Source organism: Gymnogyps californianus, chromosome 1 (assembly GCF_018139145.2).
Source record: "Gymnogyps californianus isolate 813 chromosome 1, ASM1813914v2, whole genome shotgun sequence".
Lineage (NCBI taxonomy): Eukaryota > Metazoa > Chordata > Aves > Accipitriformes > Cathartidae > Gymnogyps > Gymnogyps californianus.
In genome coordinates this window covers 72960912-72973325 of record NC_059471.1, presented here as the reverse complement: position 1 = coordinate 72973325, position 12414 = coordinate 72960912, and the positions used below count along the sequence as shown (strand labels likewise).

Genomic DNA, 12414 nt, shown 5'->3' with positions numbered 1-12414 from the left:
CGCCACATAGGGAGGGAGCCCCCGCCCCCGCCCCCGCCCCATCGCTCCCTTGCCCTCTTCCAACATGGCAGCCCTCGCCTCACGCAGGCAGGCACGCAGGCGCCGCCTCGGCTCCCTTCCGCCGGGCGCCGCGGGTGAAAAAGGCAGGAAGGAACCAGCCCGGGAACTCTATGGTTTCCCGCGGTGGGTAGCGTGGCGCAGCCGCCTCGTCCGCCCGCCCCCGCCCGCGTTGCACGCCGGGACACAGTGGGTCCTCCTTCCTGCCCCCCACCCCCCACCCCCGCCCGCCGCGAGTCCTCCGAGCTTGCGCCGCGCCGATATCCGCGTTGCTCCCAAGATGGTGGCGCGGGGCTCGGGCTGAGAGCGAGCGAGTCCGCGAGAGGAGGCGCACCCGCGGGCCCGGCCTGCCCTCCCGCCCCTGCGCGCCGCGCCGCCGGCCTCGCCAGGCCGCTCGCCTCTCCCTTCCCCGCTCCGCCAGGCCGCGGCCCCGTCTCCTCCGCCCCGGGGCCCCGACGACTCCACCGGCAGCAGCAGCAGCAGCGGCGGCGGCGCCTCCTCGCCTGCGGCCCGGCCCCGAGCGCAGCGCGGCCCCCGCATGAGCCCGGGCGGCGGCGGCGGCGGGAGTGACCGGGAGCAGCAGGCCGCGGCGCCCAGGTCGGTAGGCGCTGCGCAGCGCCCGGCCCGGGGGAGGGCCGGGAGGGGGATGGCGCCCGTCTCACGCCGGCCCTGAAGGGGAGGGAGCCGGGAGGCGGCCCTGCCCGCTTCCCTCCGCCGGGGAGGTCCCCCACCCCAGGTGGGGAAGGCGGGCGGGAGGCGCCGGCGGCAGGCGTGCGTGGCCTCGGTGGTCCTCTCCCTTCTCCCCGTGAGGCACATGGGTGCGGGGCCGCCCCGTCCCTCCCCAGAAGCGGGAAGGCCGGGCGGGCGGGTGGCTCCGGGCTTCAGCCCGCCCCCCCGGGGAGACCGGGCTTGCTGGGCGACCTTGGGTGAACCCAGCCTGCCCCTGCCTCAGTTTCCCGGCTCGGCCGAGCGGCGCAGCGGCGGTGCCCGCTCCGCGGGGCTGCTGTGGGCATGGGGCACCTCGGTGCCTTCGGCCCGGTCCGCTGTGGTAGCCGGGGAGGTACGGGTATGTGAAGTACTGCGAGGGTGCATAACTACTGTGCAAGGCCTTCTTAACAAAGTAGGTATGTTCACTTGCTCGTGTTACCTTCTGTCCAGTCTGAAGAGTTGGATCTGCTAACCTGTGAACAGGCTGCTTTGCTGATAAATGTGATCTATCACTGCTGACTGCAGGACTTTCTGAGTTTCAGGTTTTAAGCATACCTGCAGTATTTCTTTTAAAGGAACTCTATGGTTTGTTATGGTTCACAGTTGATTTGTAAATCAGATGTCTAAGATGATGTGATGTGGTCATTCAGAAGTTACTACTGCTTAGGAAACAAGACATGTTCCACAACTCTCCTTTAAGTGGCAAGAACCTGTAATCTATAAACTTGTAGTTATGCCTTTTTTTCCTCCAGTTAGTGGAAATACTTGTTTATGCTTCCTTCTGCATAAGCAATGTTCTAATTCTGGGACAAAGCCTGTGTCTTGCACATCACTTCGGGTATGGTCCCTCTGTGTCTGTATGGAGACTTCCCTACCTCAGGAGTCTGTGCAAACCTGAGGCTCGGTGAGAATGAGCTTGACAGATTAGTTTTATCATGCATCTTGCATGTCTACCAAAAAGTTCCTCAGTGGGAAATTGTACCTGATTTTAGCTTTGATTTCCTGTCAAAGACCTATGTGATTGTATTGTCAGTTTATCTTTTTCTTTTTTTTTTTTTAACTGGTTTGAAAGGGGGAGGTCTAAAAGACAATCTTAAGTTCCCAATTCATGCAAATAGCATCCAGTTAGAGAGAGATTCCCTGCTAAGGGAGAAGCTACACTCTAAGTTTGACTGCATTGTTAGACATCTATGACAGGGAGGGAGAATAATGGAGGTGGTGAGAGGTACCTATTGATAAGAATGAAAACTGCTGGAAAACAGGCTTTACAGTTCTCACAAGCTGCTTGGTTTGGATGGTGGCACTAAATACTCTGTGCCCTTTCATCTTGGAAACAGTTGAAGGTACTTTTTTTTAAAAAAATTCATATTTTTTAAAATTTGAAAATACTGTGAAACTCAGAGTTTAATGAATGTGTTGAATTGAAAATATGAAGTGTGCATTACCAAATTGCTATGGATATTCAATAGTTTTCCTCACATACATTTGTCTTTTAAAACAGATGCAGTTTGCAGTGCTTATCACTTGTCTTTGTAACAGTAATGTTCTGTTAGTTCAATACAGACAAACCTTGGAAGCTAGACCACTGCTTAGGTTTACAGGGCTGAAAAATACCTTTAACTGAAATTATTTCTGTGCAACGTTACAGATACTTCATCTCTCTTTTATGAATACCTTCCATTCCACTCTAAATGTTTGCGACTTAATGTTGCATCTTTCATACTGGAATTAACAAGTTCTTTTTCTGTTTACCAGAGTTGCTTGCTATTTTTCCTCACTGGAGTATCCTGAGTATCTCCCAAGAATTTAGAAATAAAAGCACCAAGCTAGACGGCAAATTAAATAGTTTGATTTGTTTGAGGTTTTTTAGGGTTATGATTGGGTGACTGAAGGAAAGGCAGGCTTGAAAAAGCAGAGGTGTTTAACTTTTTCACAGCAGTGTGTTTCACAGCCTAGATCTCTCAGTCCAGGTCCCCTTCAGAATTCTAACATTGTGTGGGTTTGATCCTTTTTTTAATAGTAAACAAAACTTTTAGTCTTTTTTTAATTGCTGCCGCTGCTTAAAGACATATGCAAATGATGATTCTTTTGTGAATGGAATTTAAAACTGTGTGTATATGTTAAATACATATAGGGATGTTCTCAGCTTGTTAGAGTCCCTGTTGGAGCACCTTGAGATTGTACCTGTTCTAATCGACTTGAGAAGATAAAACAGGTTCTCTTTCTTTTCATTTAACTTCACTTTTTGTAGGAGAAAACCTGCTTCGGAAATAGGAAATGACATACGTACCCCAGTATAAAATCATGCTTATTTCATTATGAATATGTGTTTTGTTGACGTGTTCTTTGTTAGTTCTGTATGAATTCACAGGTTCTACTTAACCAAATACCTAATTGGGGGGGGATATCTTTCAGTCAAATAGTAATAAACATGTTTAATTGTGAACATGTTGAAGCTTATAACATTTTGTATAAACAGTAATTAGTATAGTACATGATATGACACTTATGGAATGAATTTAGTGTTTACATTTTTGTAAATATGCATCATCTTAGTTCTTGCTATACAGGGAAGACTTATATTTTTTTTTCCCTCTGCTGCTTTTGGTTTCAGTTTACTTAGTGAATGTCCAGAGAGAATTCATCTTTTTTTAAATGCAGGAAATATCTTTCTCCCTCCCCACACCAGTGTATTCATACACTGGAAGATAAAAGTCACTAATTCTTAAAAATAGAACATGCAATTGAGGGACAAGGGGAGAGAATTCCTAAAGTATGTAGGCATACATCTTATTTCCAGTGTCAATCTTACATTCTGGTACTGTGGGCCAGGTCTTTGCATCACTTCAGTTAATGAATTGATACTGATTTGTAAACAAAGCAGGTATGTTTTACACTTTTTCTGAAGTATCCAGTATATTTAAGGTAGCTATGAGTTTTGTAGAGAAGCAATGTTGAAAGATTTTCTGTCATTAATCAAATTCTGATTTGTACACGGAAGCAGAGGGGTAATACATTTGCTATCAGGGTCTGTAACAAATAATTTAGAATATAATGTTTACTTTTTTGAAATATAATCTTCTCCCCCCCCCCAGGAGAGTGCTGTAAGCTTTGCTAAATAGTTGGTTCCCAGAGACAACAGCAATGAGCAAATCGCATGTTTGAAATGACTTTTGTCACCTTAAATACTTTGACCTTAACATTTACTGCATTAACTTCCTGTATTTACAGGCAGTGCCTGACAGCCTTGTAAGACTGTATTGCCCATGAATAAAAGTTTGGAAAAAAACCTGGTTCTTACGAATAGTAACGTGTGTAATGTATCTGGTTGGTTAGCAGAAAGTCAGCAAATACAGTGTAAAGGTAATATTTTGTAACAAAGCAACACTTCAGCAGCTATACCAGCTGGTGAGACATTTCTTCAGGAAAATAACCTCGTAGGAGAAATATAAAAAAGATAAAATCAAATAGTGTTGAGATCCAGGATTCATGCTTGGCAATGTAACACGTGACCTAATAGCAGTTTAAATTGCTATTTTTGAATAGTTCCACCTTCTTGTGGCTAGGAGTGACAGAACTTATTGACAAAATAACTTACTGGTTGCAAAATTACACTATAAATTAAATATTACCATAGTGTTCTGTCTCACAAATACTCTTATGAATGAATCTCTTAAAGGAAGTATTAACTACTTCTTACTTCTAATAGGTTGAGCCTGCTTCCCTGTATTATGCAAACTGCTGAATGGAGGAAGGGGGTGGAAGTCAGTCTTTACCGATACTCTTTCTGTTACCATCCTGCATGGTTCTTTACCCATGTTTTACAGAGTGGTGAAGAATTAGGAGAAGCTGCAGTTGTTCAGCTGAGTGGAACTAAATGGGTGGCTTCCCTCTGGACCCTCACTTCACTGTCTTAGGTAAGAGAGGTGACCTGCTTCTTTTGAAGCAACTTGCATTTCCTTAGAACAGAGATATATGTGTTTTAAGAGAAACTTCTAGTTAGCGAGGCAGAGGTTTGGACTCTTCTGTTTTTTGTTTGGTTTTTTGTAATCTGATGGCTTGAAAAGGATATTCACAGTATGTAGCTGTTCAAGACTTTTCATCAAAAAGCATTACGGTTTGCATCCATCTAAATAGCTTTAAAAACATGCTCTATGTTCACATACTTTATCTCTTAGAATCATGCTTATCTTGTGTAGTATGTCAACAGTGGGACTGTCCCGGAGGTGAATTACAGCGGTGATGGTTTAGCACAAACTTGAACTGATGTACTAGGTGGCTGCTTGATACAGAGGGTACCACTTTTTTTCATAGAATCATAGAATAGTTTGGGTTGGAAGGGACCTTTAAAGGTCATCTAGTCCAACCCCCCTGCAGTGAGCAGGGACATTTTCAACTAGACCAGGTTGCTCAGAGCCCTGTCCAGCCTGACCTTGAATGTTTCCAGGGATGGGGCATCTGCCACCTCTGGGCAACCTGTTCCAGTGTTTCACCACCCTCATCGTAAAAAATTTCTTCCTTGTATCTAGTCTGAATCTACCCTCCTTTAGGTTAAAACCATTACCCCTTGTCCTATTGCAGCAGGCCCTGCTAAAATGTTTGTCCCCATCTTTCTTATAAGCCCCCTTTAAGTATTGAAAAGCCACCATAAGGTCTCCCCAGAGCCTTCTTTTCTCCAGGCTGAACAGCCCCAACTCTCTCAGGCTTTTTTCAGAGGAGAGGTGTTCCATCCCTCTGATCATTTTTGTGGCCCTCCTCTGGACCCGCTCCAACAGGTCCGTGTCTTTCCTGTGCTGAGGACTCCCGCGCTGGACGCAGTACTGCAGGTGAGGTCCCACCAGAGCAGAGCAGAGGGGCGGAATCACCTCCTTCGACCTGCTGGCCATGCTGCTTTTCATGCAGCCCAGGATACAGTTGGCTTTCTGGCCTGCGAGTGCACATTGCTGGCTCATGTCCAGCTTTTCATCCACCAGTACCCCCAAGTCCTTCTCTGCAGGGCTGATCTCAATCCCTTCATCCCCCAGCCTGTATTGATACCAGGGGTTGCCCTGACCCAGGTGCAGGACCTTGCACTTGGCCTTGTTGAACCTCATGAGGTTCACATGGGCCCACTTCTCGAGCTTGTCCAGGTACTTCTGGATGGCATCCTGTCTCTTAGGCATGTCAACCGCACCACTCAGCTTGGTGTCACCTGCAAACTTGTTGAGGGTGCACTCAATCCCACTGTCATGTCATTGATGAAGATATTAAACAGTACTGGTCCCAATATGGACCCCTGAGGGACACCACTTGTCACTGATCTCCATCTGGACATTGAGCCATTGACCACTGCCCTCTGGATGCGACCATCCAACCAATTCCTCACCCACCGAACAGTTCACCCATCAAATCCATATCTCTCCAATTTAGAGAGAAGGATGTTGTGGGGCACTGTGTCAAAGGCCTTACAGAAGTCCAGATAGATGACATTCGTAGCTCTTCCCTTGTCCACTGATGTAGTCACTCCATCAGAGAAGGCCACTAGGTTGGTCAGGTAAGACTTGCCCTTGGTGAAGCCATGCTGGCTGTCTCGAATTACCTCCCTGTCTTCCATGTGCCTTTATGTTCAATCCTTATGTGACATAATTTCAAAGCTGTGACCTAAGTAACTAAATAAGACAAAATTAAGTTGTATCAAAAACTGTAAGGTACAACATCTCAGTTTGAAACCCAGTGGAAATTTGGTCTTGGTGGACCTTGCATCAACCAGTGGGATCACAAGCAGAAAATCATGGAACCTGTATTTGGGTTTGGTGGTAGTTGCATAACTGTCTGGCAGCGATTAGTCCACATGGTTTGCTTTTCATTCTGGTGTCCTGTGAGGACTGTGGCACGACTTCTGCTGTTTTGACCGAGCTAGAGTTCTAGGGGTGAAGCTACTTCTTCATCTCTCCATAGAGGAGATGACGCTCTTAGTCCCTGTGGTGGATGCCTTTTTGGACTTGTTGATGCTTCCTTGATCGTCATTCACCTTCCTTGATAATCAAAGAAAATGGTGAAATGAGGAGACTAGAATAACAAATAAACACCCGCTCTCCCTTACCTTTAGGAGCCGTGTGCAGGGGAGGTACGAAGAGCTATCTGTAACATGTTGCCAAGCTTGCATGGTGCTGAGAGATGCCAGACTTGTCCAGGCAGCCAGGCTCTGGCACTGCTTGTGTACTCCTGCTCTGGTATGCTCTGTGGGTCCCAGGTTGCAGCAGCTGCTGTTCAGCAGGCTTGGGGTGTTAGAGGGTGGTGGAGTGGCGTTTAAAGGAGCTGAACTTCTAAAATGGGCTGCAGGTCAAAATACTTCAGGAAGTGCTACCATAGTTGTAGACAAGGAGGTTTTTTTGCATTATGGTTAGTTGTGTGTTTGAGCTGATTACTTGAATGCTTAAAATACTTTGATTTTACAGTACAATATTTTTCATTTTCTTAAAAGGTATCAAAAACTTTTACAAAGCTAGATAATACTGAAGAGGTCTATCACTACTTCAGAATTTCTATTTCCAATACGATGTTTTCATCTTTCTTATTTGTATAGCCATATTCAGATAATGATTACTTTTTATTTCATAGTGAAATCTCATGGTGAGAGATTTCCTATATATATTTCCTATATATTCCTAGTATATACCCTATTTTATTTTTAGAAAGTCCAAGGTATACTAGCATACACTGGCTGTACTAGCAGCACCTAGATGTTTCAGCTGTTGTAGCAAAACTTGCCTATTGTGGACCATAGAAGTACATACTTATAGTCCACGCAACCTGCAGGTCCTATCAGAGTTCAAGGACACGGGACCTCCTAAGAGAGTGTATCACATCTGTGAAATACTGGTATTTCTTGGTTGCAAAGGTTGAGCCCTTTACGTTGTAAGGTGGTGATAAATACTCTCTTTGCATGGTTCCTATGACTTGAGTATCTTATTGAAAGAAGGATGTTTGTGAATACTTGTTTTTTATTTGGCTAACGTTATATTAAGAATGTCAGTTATGGAAGAAAATGATTCTTATTTGAACTTATATATTTGAAATTGTGTGAGAGAATCTATAATACTAGGTAAAATACCTGCCATTTTCTTTAGGGTAGCGCTCAGAATTTTTTCTTCTGCTCCTGTCTTGTGACAGGTATTGCAAAAAAAAAAAACCCAAAAAACCAAACAAGTGGAAAACATCATTTAAGCACCTGATAGAGGCGATTTCATGATGTCTTTCATCAAGCCGGACATGAGAGTTGCAAAGTATTTTTTGTAATTTATAATTAATTTCTTAAATATTTTGCAGTTCTGTACGCTACAGTTTGGTTAATTCAGTAGCTTACCATCTTTGTTAGTATCATTCAGTGTGCCTTGAAGTCTCTTTTTCATATTGAAAATGTATGACGTAGTTGTAAACGAGCAGCTCTTGGCTCTGGTCATGTGACAGATCAAGATTTCTTTATGTTGAGTGGAAGCAATGGTGTTAACCATGCTTTTAGTCACATTTGCCATTTGCATTTTTTTAGGCAGATGTGGCTTAATGTAATTAATAGGTATTCTAAAGGTGAATGTTAAAGCACGTCTGACTTCATGAAATTATTTTCATTCCTTTTAGACAAGCATTGCAGATTCGGTATTTCATTTTGTTGTTGGTCGTGTAGCCTTTGAGCAGATTTTTTTTAGTAGACTGCTGAAGTCCTGCTCTGCCTTGGTGGTAGCTGGTGGGGGGAGACAGAGGAAAGAGAACTTGAAGTCCAGGAGCTTCAGTTTTGTGCTGTTGGAATTACTTGCTCTTCTGCTGCTAGCTACGTGTTATTAAGCAAATCCGTTGTCTCCATCTCCTCCACTGTGGTCTTGTTTCTTCTGTAAATTGTACTGTCTTAAACTACATAGCTTCAGTTATGTTGGGAACCTTTGTTTTGTTTTCTTCTATTGCTGGGCAATAATCATAAGATCCCTGATAGATGTATTTGTGATACTTTTTCATGCTGTACTTTGTGCTCTGCTCGTACTCTGTGCACACTGAAAGTTGGTGCATTTGTACCTTAGAGGAGAGTGAGTGAATTTTATGTAGTGACATTGCTCTATGTGTGTACATGAACAAATATATACGTTGGAGTTTAAGCTGGAAGTCCTGTGATATTGGTCACATTTGCCAGAATACTTTTAACTGAGTTTGCCTAATGGTGTCACTGTGAATGAAGAATTATTCTTTAATAGAATATGAGAGAGATATTCTGGATTTCTGCTGTTGATATGGAGTGGAAGCACCACCTGCAAACAGGAAAATCATCAGTTACTGTCTCATATTTCCAGATAAATTTATTCTTTTTTTTTTCCTTGACACAGTTGCATAACATTAACTCATCCTAATTGTACATAAATCCACATAATTATCATAATTGTTTGTTGAAATAGCAATCTTCTTTCATGAAACAGGTAGGGTGCCCTATTTAACTTTTTTCTTTAAATACAAATAATTGTGTACAAACTGTTAATGCTGTAGAGCTTTACTGGCATGACTCTGTCAGTCCAGAATCACCCCATTTCACATCCCTGATAAAGAATTGAGCCTTTGGTACTGGATGGGTCCTCTGTGGTTTGACATCTTTTAAGACAAACCCGAATGTATTCTTAAGGTAACCAGATCAGGGTTTCCTTTGTGGGAACTCTGATCTATGTTGGACATCAGCCTAAATCAGCTGCATAGGATTTGTTTGTTCTTAACAGAATTTTAGAACCAAGAAATTAAGTATTAAATCTTCACGGTACTGAAAATGTGATACTCTGTGCCAAATGAGTAACTTTTTGGAAAGTAATTACTAGGCTTCTTTAGTTACATGCCTATATGCCTGTTTCTGTCACTTTTTCCCCTGAATTTGGTTGTGCTTTTAGGTACTTGTTAAAAATGTTTGGAGTGTGTTTTAGTCATGTGTCCCTTGTTAATTATGGCTTCCCTGAAAACGAACAATTTACAGAAAAGCTTATCAAACTCCAGTGGTCTTGTGCAGCCAGGACAAAGATGTGGTTCTATCTGTGACTTCTTTTGAGTGTTGGGTTTTTTCCTTACTATAAATACCAATTCTTTAAAAAAAAAAAAAAAAAAAAGGAGGGGGAGGGGGAGAGGAGAAACCTTGCCAGAATCTTCCAGAAGAAAGAAATGGATATTTGTAATGAACTGGATGAATGGAATTGTAAAACTCTATTGCATCACTATAGAGGAAAGAATAGGGAACTTTGTGTGTATGGACTTCCTACTTTTGTAGTTTCCCTAACATACAAAGTATTTTCTGTTGTGGTTTTTATGGGAAGTATGATTTAGTTTGGGCAGTCATATGATGAAGTTTTAGGTAGTCCTGCGAGGAGCAGGGAGTTGGACTCAATGATCCTTATGGGTCCCTTCCAACTTGAGATATTCTATGATTCTAAGTATATGTTTCCTTTAGTTGCAAACTTGTGACTAACTGAATGGCCATTCTTGAATGTATCATTTTGAAGTTGTATTGAGCTTCAGATTGATATGGAGCATAGTGCAAAAACTGAAATGTAACGTTTTGCATTATAGGTACAAGAACTGTAGAAGTCCATTTTAGAATTTGAAAGAAGTTGTTTCTGCAGCTCTGGAAAGATATGGTATGTTTATGTTTTCACTTATATTGTGTGTATGCTAATAAATATAATAACAAATAATTATACTTTTGTTCCCTGATTTTAAAAAAAAGTTGAAAATAAATTCAGGAAGAAACACATTCATTTTTTCCTTTTTTTTTTTTGACTGTGATGTCTATTACTTAGGCATAGTTCTCTAGAAAACTGAGTTATTTTTCTTGGAGAAAATAAATACTGATGATGCAACGTTGATGAATTCCCTTTTACAAGCTCAGCATCACGGTGCTACCATCCATCTATTTCACCATGGATTGGATAAGAATCAGTGCTGTTTCTGAAAGTTGTTTTTTCTTGCTGCTGAGCATATTTATAGTGAGGCTTGTACAGTTTTTAAGGTATGACTTGAAAAATAAGTTCAGAACTACTAGAAAACTTAAGCAAAGATCAGTGTAAGTCAAATTTGCAAATTGGAATGTTAGGAAAACCAGAAATGTAACCTTCATTAGCAGTGTTAACATGAGCTCATGGCACATGTTATCTCTTTTTGTCCAAGCACTTAAATGTCCAGCCAGCTTAAAAATATGCACATGTATTACAGCAAGGTTGGAACCTTAACTTGTAGTTATTTTAATTTTCATTTTCTAACTTTATTCTGGTGTAGTCCTGTGGAGATACCTGGTAGTACAGAACGGTGGTAGGCACCACTCTGTAGTGTCTCTTAAGTTCTGTAGTTCTGCAACTTGGTACGTAGAGAATTTTTGAAACTTTTTGCATTGCTGCACTCAGAAAAACAATTATAGTTTAACTTCATTTTTTTTTTACTGTATTAAATAGGTCTGTTAATGCATATATAAAATACGTAGTTACTTCAACAACTGCTTCTAAGCTATGTGTGTACCACTTAAAATGTGGGGAAGAACTCAGTAACTGCTGATACAAGTTTTATACACTGTGGGTTTATGTCTAGATTTTTCTTTTGAAGATACTTAACACAGGAACATATTTAAAGTTTTGAAATATCAACCTTGCAGAAGGGTTGTTGGGTGTCTTTTTTTTTTCTTTAAGTTCTGTTTCGTAGAAAGCTATAGACAGGAGCTAAAATGGTTAATTCTAAGCTGAAACTTTAAATGTAGTGTATGCTAATTAAAAAATGTAAATCTCTTAAAAAGCTATAATGTTACATTATCACAATCCAGATGTTCCTGAGAGAATTGTATAGATTGGTCCTTTACTCTAGCAGGCATCTGGCAGGTAGCGTATATTCATTTTTGCACCCACAGCACCACTGGGACCACCCAACCTGCTTTTTGCTCTCCAGTTTCAATACCAGTTGTGTGTATGATGACTCTTCTTCAAACCTAAGCCATTATTTCTTTATTGCTGCTATTTCTGCTGGCTGCTTTTTTCTGAATGTTTAACTGCTTGCCACTGTATATATGCATAGAGTCTTTGTAATCATATGCACTTCAGAAATGGATGGAGAATTCCCCTCTAATCCCTCACAACTTGAGAGTGATGAATACTAATGGCACATCAGAAAAGCTGGATGTTATGCTACAGAATTGCATGATTGCTTGGTCTTAGTGTAAACTATATATAAACAAACATGCTGGTGACACTGAAAAACTTGGTGAACAGAAAGGTACTTTACATGGAAGACTGCATGAAAGATGGGTTGCAAAAGAAAGCAAAATAACAAAGCATAAGCAAAAGGACAGATGGAATAAAAGTTTAAATATTAAAGCTGAAGTGAAGCTGTAAAACTTACCTGTTTGGAAAATAACTTGATACCTAGCCAGTAAAAGGAGAGCTACTAAAAGAAATTTAAATAGATGATTGGATTTCACCTTCTGATGTAGGAGGGGCTTTCCATTCATAACTGTATATCATTTTGGAGGGAGTCTGAAGTAGCAGGCATAACTGAGATAGAAACAAATGGTTGTGCTGCAAAAAATGAGTGTGTGTAGTGGAAAAAAAATCAGGTGTGGTCTAAGTGAAAAATGCAGAAACTAAAGATAATTTCAGGTCTTTACCTCTT

At 41.9% G+C, this 12414-nt stretch overlaps 1 protein-coding gene across 4 annotated transcripts in view; it reads left to right on the top strand.

Moving 5' to 3' along the window:
* The first annotated feature begins 502 nt into the window (after positions 1-502).
* The window catches only part of UBE3A (ubiquitin protein ligase E3A), a 55066-nt gene continuing 43154 nt past the window's right edge, over positions 503-12414 (top strand). For 2 of the 4 annotated variants that reach the window (XM_050894963.1, XM_050894939.1), the window contains exons 1-3: positions 503-654; positions 4593-4682; positions 10333-10400. The gene's annotated coding sequence lies outside the window, so the exon portion shown is untranslated. Of the gene's footprint in view, positions 655-4591; positions 4683-10332; positions 10401-12414 lie in introns of those variants that run through there. The other 2 variants (XM_050894955.1, XM_050894947.1) reach the window with 2 other exon arrangements.